The 10,969-nt window shown below is 36.6% G+C and overlaps 1 non-coding gene across 1 annotated transcript; it reads left to right on the top strand.

Annotated features, from left to right (window-relative positions):
• Positions 1-958: 958 nt before the first annotated feature.
• On the top strand, positions 959-1,074 carry LOC115896319. Its single transcript, XR_004056202.1, has one exon. It is a non-coding gene; the product is annotated as a U5 spliceosomal RNA (small nuclear RNA).
• The last annotated feature ends 9,895 nt before the right edge of the window (positions 1,075-10,969 follow it).

The raw sequence follows: 10,969 nt of genomic DNA, 5'->3' as shown, positions 1-10,969 counted from the left end.
ATTATCTGATTTTATAGTGTGACTCCCAGGGCACAATCTCATTTGTCTTATTTCCAGCTTCCTTGCAGCTGTGGTTTATCTCATATTTGCTCCTGGAACCTATCTATCATACTGATTATAGAGACATGTGAATAACTCTTTCTAGAGTACACACTGACTTTTCTGTCCAGTGACAGAGGGCTGCAGGATAAACCATTACTTACCACTTATCTAGGACAGGAGTGGAGAGTTCAGGCCACAAAGAGAGAGCATCACTGTGGAAAGTTTGTGACAGTGTTGAAAGGAGGCAGCAGAAGACACTCTTGAGGTAAAAGGCAGAAGTAAACTGCTTATGTTCTCATGGGTTTGCCAAAACCCATGATTACCTCTTTCCTTTATTATATGCTTTCTTTATTGCAAAATATACTATATCTATCCAAAAGTATATATGCTGGCTTTGTTCGTGTTTCCTTGCTTTTATTTATATTTTTGCTACCTTAATATAGGTCCCTAGCTATTTTAGTCTGTTTCTGAACTTTACATAAATGTAATCACACATTATTTTGTGATTCCACTTCACTCACTTGGAGCCCAAAGAAGGCAGCATGATGCAGAGTAGAAACAGCTGCAAAGTGTGACCACTGGGCCTTGGGCAGCCCATGGACTGCCCTGCACCAGCATGTTGTCCTGTTGTTCTGACCAGGAACAGAAGCAGCCAGAATGCTGGACTTCAAAGAGACTTGTTCTTACAGTCAGGGATTAGAAACCCTAAGCACTGATCCGTTAGTGGACCTAGGACCAAGAAAATGTCAGTAGTTGTCACAGGGTGAATAACTTGCCTGCTTTGTCTTAAGTTTTTAACTTTCATCCATGATATTGGATGTAGTTATAGTTCATTCATTTTCATTAAGAGGTGGTATCTCATTCTATGAATATAACAGATAATTTATCTATTCTACTTTCTATAGAAATTATTTTGATTCTCCAGTTTCTTTTCAGATCATATAAATGTTTCTCCTTTTACTAATGATTTTCATAGAGAGGAGCAACTCTAAGTCTTAAATCAATTTTTGAGGCCTTATTTTGGCAAGGGTCTCTATATATTATTTTATATATATAAGAATAATTAAGATTATTAACATAAATTTTAAAAAGTATTTAGGTTCTAGTTTTATCTATTTTGAAGAATGCTTCTTTGAACATGCTTGTACATGTTTGGGGTGAATCTATAACAAAAGAATCAAATGGACATTCTAAAATTTTAAAATGTAATATATGAAAGTAAGAATGCAACAGATTGGTTTAAACAGCAGATAGGACACAATTCCATTAACTGAAAGATAGATCAATGCAAAGGACTCAAACTAAAGTATAAAGAGAAAAAGAACTGGTGGGATTTAAAAAAAAAAAATGCAGAAAATCTCCAATGTTGAATTATGTGGCCTGACCTAGTCCCAGCCAGTCAAAGTGCTAATATTCCCTTAGTCACAGGATTGAATCAAGAGTTGGCATGCAATTTGTTTCGGTGCAATCAGAATTAATTTTGGAGCTTAGTTTTGAACCACTGGGATGTGATGCTCTCTTTTCCATTGAACTTGAACCTGAAACTTCAGTGTTAACCTGGAACTTCTGAGCAAGTGTCTAGTTAGGGTCAAGAGAGAAGAGTAACTAAGTCCTGATAAGATCATTTGAGACCCTGGAGAGAGCTACAACAATCCTATCCTTGACTGTTCTATTATGTGAGCAAATGTTTCTACTCTTGTTTTAGATCTGTTAGAGTTGGTTTTGGACTTTGTTTTGTTTTTCTCGCCTTCAACAAGAGCTTTAACTATAAATACTTCTTTACTCTTGCACATTCCCCAAATGCCCTCTTGCATGCCATCCAAAACGAAAGGTAGATCTCATAGTATGGAGAACTTTAGACCAACTCCCTGGCCTATCTCCTAAAGTGTATATGATCTTGAATCTGGCCCTTTCCCAGTAAAGCTACGGCATTGCTCTAGAAGGCTGACTAACAGCACAAGGGACAGCTGTATAGAAATCTTCTTCTTCATTGGCTCCCCAGTGACCTATATTCATCTAGCAAGCCTTGCATTCCTCTGTCCCTTGCTCATTTTTTAGACCCTAAGTTTAACATATTGTTTTAATTAACATTTTAGGAGCTAAACTCAGAGAACGGTGATTATGTCTGAGTGGGAGGGTTCGTGATTACTCTCTGAATGGTATCATATTCAAAGTAAGTAAAGAAATGCTTGTGAATTTCAATTGCTTTTCCTTTTCAGTCGGAAGATAAACCTAACATTCAAAATTGTCATCAGACAGAGAAGAAAGCCTGCTTGCTTACATCTCTGTAAACTGACTTCTTGGAGTCTCACAGCCCTCTCCTATTGAGTTCTCTTTCCATTCCTATCTCCTTTTCCATTATAATATCCTAGGTCGTCCCGGACTCTGGGCTCTGAACTCTAGGCAAGGCACTATTTATTGACTGGATGATTATTTGACACATAGAAACTGCCCTCATTTGAAACTAGATTGAAAAATGTCTTTTTCTTTTAGTTTTATATTATCCTTTATTCCCTCTTTTTCACGGGGATAATATTTTTTAAAAACTCCTGGATCAAGCTTTGGTTCCAATATTTCTTTTTATTCTTTGTTCTGCTTTGCTCTTTATATCCCCTCCCCCTCAACCCACACACACATAAAATTAACTAAGTCAGAGCTTACAAACTGGCAGGCTGTAAAGCTGGCCGACAGATATGTTTCATTTCACCTTAATATCCTTTTAGATGTTGTCTTTGTTACGTGCAGTTAATACCAGGAGATACCACATAACAATGATCACTTCAGGATTTTCTTTAAATATCAGACTATCTGGCACCCTGAGCCCAAATTCCTTTATGGCAACAATTAGATGGAGTTAAATAGTGACAGCACCTTTTATCTTACAACTGATACACTTCACTCATTTACCCACTTCACTCTTCCATTTGGGGCACGAAGAAGGCAGCATGATGCAGAGTAGAAACAGCTGCAAAGTGTGACCACTGGGCCTTGGGCAGCCCATGGACTGCCCTGCACCAGCATGTTGTCCTGTTGTGCTGACCAGGGACAGAAGCAGCTCAGAAAGCTGGACTTCAAAGAGCCTTGTTCTTGCAGTCAGGGACTAGAAACCCTAAGCAGTGATCATAGTGGACATAGGACCAAGGAAATGTCAGTAGTTAACACAGGGTGAATAAATGGTAGCCAAGATCAAAAACTCCCAGTGCCTCAGCATTGCAGAAAAATGGAATAAGGGGGAAAAAAATTATGTTACCTTACCAAAATTTAAAAAGTTATTTCTTCTATATATCTGAATGTGTAGACAGGTTCATGCTCTCCATATTACTGATTGAGACCTCATATTAAAATACTTTCTTCCCTGCATATAACCATTGATCACATCATTTTCTCTTTTTCTTATTTTTGTTTTTTAATTATAGGTTCAGGGGATACATGCGCATGTTTGTTACACGAGTATATTGCATAATGATGGGATTTGGACTTCGAGTGAACCTATCACCCAAGTAGTGAACATAGCACCCAAAAGGTAGACTTTTAACCTCGCCCCCTTCTTAAGCTCCCACTTTTGGAGTCCTCAGTGTCTATTGTTGCCATCTTAATATCCAAGAGTACCATTGTTTAGCTCCCACTTTTAAGGCAGAACGCGTGATATTTTATTTTCTGTTTCTGAGTTATTTCACTTAAGATAATGGCCTCCACCTACATCCATGTTACTGCAAAAGACATGATTTCATTCTTTTTTATGGTTGTGTGGTAGTCCATGGTATATATTAATACCACATTTTCTTTTAAACATTAAACATCACATTCTTTAAAAAACTAAACACCACATTTTCTTTACCCAGTCTATTCTTGATTGACGCTTAGGTTGATTCCACTACTTTGCTATTGTGAATAGGGCTGCAATAAACATAAAAGTGCAAGCTGTCTTTTTGATTAAATGGTTTCTTTTCCTTCAGGTAGATATTCAGTAGAGGGATTGCTGGGCTGAATGGTAGTTCTGCTTTTAGTTCTTTGAGAAATCTCCAGACTGTTTGCCACACGGAACTAATTTGCATTCCTACCAACAGTGTATAAGCATTCCCTTTTCTCTGCAACCTTGCCATCATCTGTTGTTTTTTTTTACTTTTTAATAATAGCCATTCTGATTGGTGTGAGATAATATCTCACTGTGGTTTTAATTTGCATTTCTCTGATGATTAGTGACATTGAGTATTTTTTCATGTTTGTTGGCTGCATGTATGTCCTCTTTGTTTTTAATTTAACCTTTAAGTTCCAGGGTACATGTACAGGTTTGTTGTACAGGTAAACTTGTGTCATGGAGGTTTGTCGTACAGATTATTTTGTCACCAAGTATTAAGCCTAGTCCAATTAGTTAGTCTTTCTGATACTCTTACTACTGCAACCCTCCACCCTCCTATAGGCCCCAGTGTGTGTTGTTCCCCTTTATGTGTCCACATGTTCTCATCATTTAGCTCCCACTTATAAGTGAAAACATACATGATGTGGTTTGGCTCTGTGTCCCAACCCAAATCTCACTTTGAATTGTAATAATCCCCACATGCCAAGGGCATGTAATTGGATCACAGGGGCAGTTTCCCCCCTTAGGCTGTTCTCACGATAATGAATGAGTCTCATGAGATCTGATGGTTTTATAAGCATCTGGCATTCCTGCTGCTTGCACTCATTCTCTCTCTTGCTGCCCTTTGAAGAGGTGCCTTCTGCCATGATTGTTAAGTTTCCTGAGCCCTCCCAAACCACGCAGAACTATGAGTCAATTAAACATCTTTTCTTTATAAATTACCCAGTCTCGGATATTTCTTTATAGCAGCATGAGAATGGACTAATACAATGCGATATTTGGTTTTCTGTTCCCGCATTAGTTTGCTAAGGATAATGGCCTCCAGCTCCATCCCTGTTCCTACAAAGGACATGATCTTAATCTTGTTCTTTTTTATGGTACCATATTATTCCATTTTGTATATGTACCACATTTTCCTTTTCTAGTCTACCATTGATGGGCATTAAGTTTGATACCATATCTTTGCTATTGTGAATAGTGCTGCAGTGAACATATATGTGCATGCGTCTTTATAACAGAACAATTTATATTCCTTTGGGTATATTCCCAGTGATGGGATTGCTGGGTCAAATGGCAGTTCTGTTTTAGGTCTTTGAGGAATTGCCAGTCTTCCACAATGGTTGAACTGATTTACACTCCCAACAACCATGTATAAGCAAGCATTCCTTTTTCTCTGCAACCTCGCCAGCATGTGTTTGTTGTTGTTGTTGTTGTTGTTGTTGTTGTTGTTGTTGTTGTTGTTTACTTTTACATAGTAACCATTCTGACTGGTGTGAGATGGTACCTTATTGTGATTTTGATTGGCATTTCTCTAACGATCAGCGATGTTGAGCATTTTTTCATATGCTTGTGGCCATCTGTATGTCTTCTTTTGAAAAGTATCTGCTCATGTCCTTTGCCCACTTTCTAATTGGGTTGTATTTTTCTCATAAATTGAAGTTCTTTAAATGCTTAAATTTAAATGCTGGATAGTAGACCTTTGTCAGATGGGTAGATTGCAAAAATTTTCTGCAGTTCTATAGATTGTTTATTGATAGTTCTTTGGCTGTGTGGAAGCTTTATAATTAATTAAGTCATATTTATCTCTTTTTGTTTTTGTTGCATTTGCTTTTAAGAACTTAAGTCATAAATTCTTTGTGGAGGCCAATGTCCAGAAGAGTTTTTCCTCTGTTTTTTCTAGGGTTTTTATAGTTTCAGTCTTCCTTTTAAGTCTTAAGCTATCTTGAGCTATTTCTTGTACATGCTAAGAGATAGGGTCCAGTTTCATTCTTCTGCATATGGTTAGCCAGTATTCCCAGCACCATTTACTGAATAGGATATCCTTTACCCATAGTTTATTTTTGTTGACTTTGTCAAAGATCAGTTGTTTGTAGATGTGTGGCTTTATTTCTGAGTTCTCCATTCTGTTTCATTGATCTATGTGTCTGTTTTTATACCAACACCATGCTGTTTTAGTTACTATAGACTTGTAGCATAGTTTGAAGTTGGATAATGTAATGCCTTTGGCTTTGTTCTTTTTGCTTAAGATTTCATTGACTAGTTGGGCTCCTTTTAGGTTCATATGAATTTTAAATGTTTTTTCTTATTCTGTAAAACATTATGTTGGTAATTTGATAGGAATAGCATTGAATCTGTAGATGGCTTTGCAGAGTATGGTCATTTTAGTGATATTGATTCTTTCGGTCCACGACCACAGAATATTTCTCCATTAGTTTGTTCATCTATTATTTCTTTCATCAGTGTTTTGTAGATCTCCTTATAGAGATCTTTCACCTTCTTGGTTAAATGTATTGCTTGGTATTTGTGTGTGTGTGTGTGTGTGTGGCTATTATAAATAGGATTAGTTCCTGATTTGTTTCTCAGCTTAACCATTATTGGTATATAGAAATGTTACTGATTTTTGTGTGTTGACTTTGTATCCTGAAACTTTCCTGAAGTCATTTATCAGGTCTGGGAGTCTTTTGGAGGAATATTTATAGTTTTCTAGGTATAGGATCATATCATCAGTGAAGACAGATAATTTGATTTCATCTTTCCCTATTTGGATGCCTTTTATTTCTTCCTCATGCCTGATTGCTCTGGCTAGCACTTTCAGTACTATGTTGAATAGAAGTGGTAACGGTGGACATCCCTGTCTTTTTCCAGTTCTTAGGGGGATGCTTTCAACTTTTGCTCATTCAGGATGACGTTGCCTATGAGTCTGTCATAGATAGCTCTTATTATTTTGAGGTTTGTTCCTTCAAGGCCTGGTTTGCTGAAGCTTTTTTTCAACTTTTATTGTAAATTCAGGGGGTACATATACCTGGGTGTATGGTACGATGCTGACGTTCGGGATACGAATGATCCTGTCACCCAGGTACTGAGCATAGTACAACAACAGTTAGTTTTTCGACTGTTGCCCCCTCCCCACTTTCCCCCCCAACCAAGTAGTCCCCAGTGTCTATGGTTGCCATCTTTATGTCCATGAATACCCAATATTTAGGTCTTACTTATAAGTGAGAACAAGTGGTATTTGGTTTTCTGTTTCTGCATTAATTTGCTTAGGATAATGGCCTCCAGCTGCATTCATGTTGCAGCAGAGGATATGATTTCATTTTGTTGAAAATTTTTACCATGAAGGGATGTTGGATTTTAACAAGTGCTTTTTCTGCCTCTATTGAGATGATCATACGGTTTTTGTTTTTAATTCTGTTTATATGGTGAATCACATTTATTGATTTGCATTTGTTCAACCATCCTTGCATCTCAGGAATAAAACCCACTTGATCGTGATGAATTATCCCTTTGATGTGCTGCTGAATTTGTTTTGCTAGTATTTTGTTGAGGATTTTTGCATCTATATTCATCAGGAATATTGGCCTGTAGTTTTCTTTTGTTGTTGTGTCCTTGCCAGATTTTGGTATCAGTATGATACTGGTTTTGTAGAATGAGTTAAAAAGGAAGCCCTCCTCTTTGATTTTTTTGGAATGGCTTCTGTAAGATTGGTACCAGCTCTTTTTTGTACATCTGGTGGAATGTGGCTGCAAATCCATCTGATGCAGGGCTTTTTGTAGTTTTTTTGGTGGGCAGATTTTTTCATTACCGATTCAATTCCATAACTTGTTATTGATCTGCTCTAGGTTTCCATTTCTTTCTACTTCAATCTTGGGAGGCTGTGTATTTCCAGGAACTTATCCATTTTCTCTAGATTTTCTAATTTGTATGCATAGAGCTGTTCATAACAGTCTCTGAGGATTTTTTGTATTTCTGTGGTATCAGTCCTAATGTCACCTCATTATACTTTGTCATTTCTGGTTATGCTTATTTGAATCTTCTCTCTTCTTTCTGATTAATCTAGCTGGTAATCTACCCATTTTGTTTATTCTTTCAAAAACCAACTTTTCATTTTGTGTGGGTTTTTTGGTCTCAATTTCATTTAGTTCTGCTCTGCCTTTTTTATTTCTTTTCTTCTGCTAGCTTTGGGTTTGGATTGTTCTTATTTTTCTAGTTCCTTTAGGTGTGACATTAGGTTGTTAATTTGAGATTTTTCTATCTTTTTTTAGATAGGCATTTAGCATTATAAACTTCCTTTTTAGTATGGCTTTTGCTGTATCCCAGAGGTTTTGGTATGTTGTGTCTCTATTTACATTAGCTTCATTTTTGTTGACTTCTGCCTTAATTTTGTTGTTTACCCAAAAGTCATTCAGGAGCAATTCCAAGTACTTGTGTGGTTTTGAGAGTTCTCTTTCTATTGATTTCTAATTGTATTCTACTGTGGTCTGAGAAAATGCTTGATATGATTTTGATTTTTTAAATTTATTGAGACTTGCTTTATGACTGAGCATGTAGTTAATTTTAGAGAATGTCCCATGCACAGATGAGAAAAAAATGTATATGCTGTGGTTGTTGGGTGGTGTATTCTGTATATGTCTATTAAGACTATTCATTCAAGAATTCAATTTAAGTAGAGTTTCTTTGTTAGTTTTCTGCCTTGATGATCTATCTAGTGCTATCAGTGGGGTGTTGACATCTCCCACTATTATTGTATGTCTGTCTATCTCTTTTCTGAGGTCTAGCAGTATTTGTTTTATGAATCTGGGTGCTCCAATGTTGGTTGCATATATATTGAGGATAGTAAAATCCCATTGAATTGAACTCTTTATCATTATATAATGGCCTTCTTCTTTTTACTGTTGTTGCTTTAGAGTATGTTTTATCTGATACAAGAATAGCAACCTCTGCTCTTTTTTTGTCTTTGTTTGCATGATAGATATTTCTCCATCCGTTTCTTTTGAGACCATGGGTGTTATTACACATGGAAATGTGTCTCTGGAAGGCAGCAAAAGGTTGGACCTCGTTGTTGTTGTTGTTGTTGTTTTATCCCACTTGCCACTCTATGTCTTTTAAGCATTTAGGCCACTTATGTTCAAGGTTAATATTGATATGTGAGGTTTTGTTCCTGTTATATTTTTGTTACCTAGTTTCTTCATAGTCTGAATTGTATAATTGCTTTATAGGATCTGTAAGCTTTGTACTTATGTGTGCTTTTATGATACCAAGTATAGTTCTTTTGTTTCCATGTTTTGAACTTATTTGAGCATCTCTTGTAGGCCCAGTCTGGTGGTGATTAATTCCTTTAGCATTTGTTTGCCTGAGAAGGATTTTATTTCTCCTTCATTTATGAAGCTTAGTATGGCAGGATATGAAATTCTTGGCTGGTATTTTTTTTTTCTTTAAAAAGGCTAAAATTAGGCCCCCAATCTCTTCTGGTTTGTAAAGTTTCTGCTGAGAATTCTATTGTCAGTCTGATGGAATTTCCTTTACAGGTAATCTGGTCCTTTATCAGCCTTTAAGATTTTTTCTTTTGCATTGATCTTGGACAGTCAGATGACTATAACTTGGAAATGGTCATCTTTTATAGTATCTTGCAGGTATTTTCTGAATTTCTCGTATCTGAATATTGATCAATCTAGCAAGATCAGGGACATTTTCCTGAAGTATTCATTTGATTATGTAATCCAAGTTTCTTACGTTTTCATCTTCTCTCTCAAAAATACCAATAATGTATAGGTTTGGTCACTTTACATAATCCCCTATTTCTTGAGAGCTTTGTTCATTTTTTCAATCTTTTTGTTTTTGTTTTTGTCTGATGGGGTTAATACAAAAGACTGGTCTTCAAGCTCTTAAATTCTTTCTTCTAGTCTTTATCTAGTCTATTGTTTAAAGCCTCCAATTGTATTTTGAAATTCCTGTAGTGAATTTTTCAATTCCAGATGGTCTATTTCATTTTTTCTTAATATAACTATCTCATCTTTCATATCCTGAGTCATTTTTATGTTTTTTGTGTGTGTGTGTTGAATTTCAACTTTCTCTTGGATCTTATTCAGTTACTTTGAAATCCATATTTTGAATTCTTTGTCATTCTAGACTTTTCAATTTAATTAACATCCATTGCTAGAGAGATAGTGCAATCCTAGGTGTCGAGATACTCTGGCTTTTTGTATTGTCAGAGTTCTTGCACTGATTCTTTCTCATCTGAGGGAGTTGCTCCTTCTTATTTTTGAATTTGCAATCATTTGGATGAGACTTCTGAATTTTTTTATTCTTTTTTTCCTTGAGGGCATGTTGTGTATGATTATTTGGCTTTGTTTCCAGGTGCTTTCAGAGGCCTAAGGCTCTATTTGGGTTCCTTGGTTGTGGATAGCTTCTGTGTGCTTTCTCAGATGCTGTTTGTTGAAGTTACATATTGTATGAGCTTACACACTATCTCCCGCAGGGCTGAGGGTGTGGAGGACTCAAGGACCTTATCTCTAGACTAGCACTAAGCCCTGCTGACAGCAGGATCTTTATTTGGTAGTGCAGCTCAGGCTTATTGAACTGAAGAAGTACCCATGGCCCACAGGCACACTGATGGTGCTTAAGAGTAAAAGCCAGCTTATCCTCAGGGGGGCTGATGAAGAGTGAAAACAGCTTCACTGATCCATCTTGAATTAATTTTTGTATAAGGTGTAAGGAAAGGATTCAGTTTCAGCTTTCTACGTATGGCTATCCAGTTTTCCCAGCACCATTTATTAAATAGGAAATCCTTTCCCTATTTCTTGTTTTTGTCAGGTTTGTCAAAGATCAGATGGTTGTAGATGTGTGGTATTATTTCTGAGGGCTCTGTTCTGTTCCATTGGTCTATATCTCTGTTTCCATACCAGTACCATGCTGTTTTGGTTACTGCAGCCTTGTAGTATAGTTTGAAATCAGGTAGCATGAACACTTAAATGTTAGACCGAAAACTACAAAAACCCTAGAAGAAAACCTAGGCAATAGCATTCAGGACATAGACATGGGCAAGGACTTCATGACTAAAACACCAAAAGC

This window comes from Rhinopithecus roxellana, chromosome 2 (genome assembly GCF_007565055.1).
Source record: "Rhinopithecus roxellana isolate Shanxi Qingling chromosome 2, ASM756505v1, whole genome shotgun sequence".
In the NCBI taxonomy this organism is placed as follows: domain Eukaryota; kingdom Metazoa; phylum Chordata; class Mammalia; order Primates; family Cercopithecidae; genus Rhinopithecus; species Rhinopithecus roxellana.
This window is presented reverse-complemented; position numbering and strand designations above follow the sequence as displayed.